General features: G+C 39.8%; 1 pseudogene; it reads right to left on the bottom strand.

Annotated features, from left to right (window-relative positions):
* Positions 1-437: 437 nt before the first annotated feature.
* Positions 438-533, bottom strand: LOC127236260 (uncharacterized; annotated as a pseudogene).
* Positions 534-835: the final 302 nt, after the last annotated feature.

The following is an 835-nucleotide window of genomic DNA, read 5'->3' as shown; positions in this document are numbered from 1 at the left end:
GTTTTGTGACAGGAGGCAGATGCCAAATTTCCGACTTGAGCCAATGCACTGGCACTCAAAAAACTTTTGGATTTTTGAAGCATTTGGAGTTAATATTTTCAGACTAAAGGTGCTTAGCGTGTACTACTACTACGGGCAACAATAATTTTTAATTAATTAAGATTTTATTTTATCATATTCTTCCTCCTCTTCATCTCCTCCTAGACTCTCCCTACCCTAACCTTCTAACTTTGTTCTTTTTTCCCCCTCAAATAACAGAAAAGAAAAATTTAAAAACCACAAAAGTCTCACAAGAGAAAAGAAACAAACAACAAAACATGGAGTCAGTTTTATGTTGACCAACCCCTTCTAGGTATAGGGACTACCCTGGAGTGTGGCTGATATACTCCATGACACGTCACTGGAGAAACCTGATTTCCCCTTTCCTATCAGATACCAAAAACATGGAACTGTTCAAGTCATCTTTGCACAGGTGCCATGCTAATCTTCTCTGTAGTGGTCCAAAGCAAGCATGGCAATAATGATTTGAACTACTTGAACATACAGCTGACTTTAATTTAGTGGTTAAATTCTTAGACCTATGAAGTTGGCACATCTTCTCGTTCGTTGTTGAGAAAGATTGAGGCTTGATATGCCCAAGTTCCTTTCATAAACAAACATCTCACTATGTGGCATTTAGAAAGCCAGTTGCATTAGAATTCATCAAATTCTCCAGCCAGGACCTACACTCATGGGGAGCCACCCTGTGTAGACATGTAGGACTAGAGTTGCATGGTTCAGAGTTGGATGTGGGAGACACTCTTCCCAAATGGCTACTAAGCACCTGAAATATGGC

Source organism: Phodopus roborovskii, unplaced genomic scaffold (genome assembly GCF_943737965.1).
Source record: "Phodopus roborovskii unplaced genomic scaffold, PHOROB, whole genome shotgun sequence".
In the NCBI taxonomy this organism is placed as follows: Eukaryota; Metazoa; Chordata; class Mammalia; order Rodentia; family Cricetidae; genus Phodopus; species Phodopus roborovskii.
The sequence above is the reverse complement of the archived record's forward strand: the minus strand, read 5'-3'. Positions and strand labels throughout refer to the sequence as shown.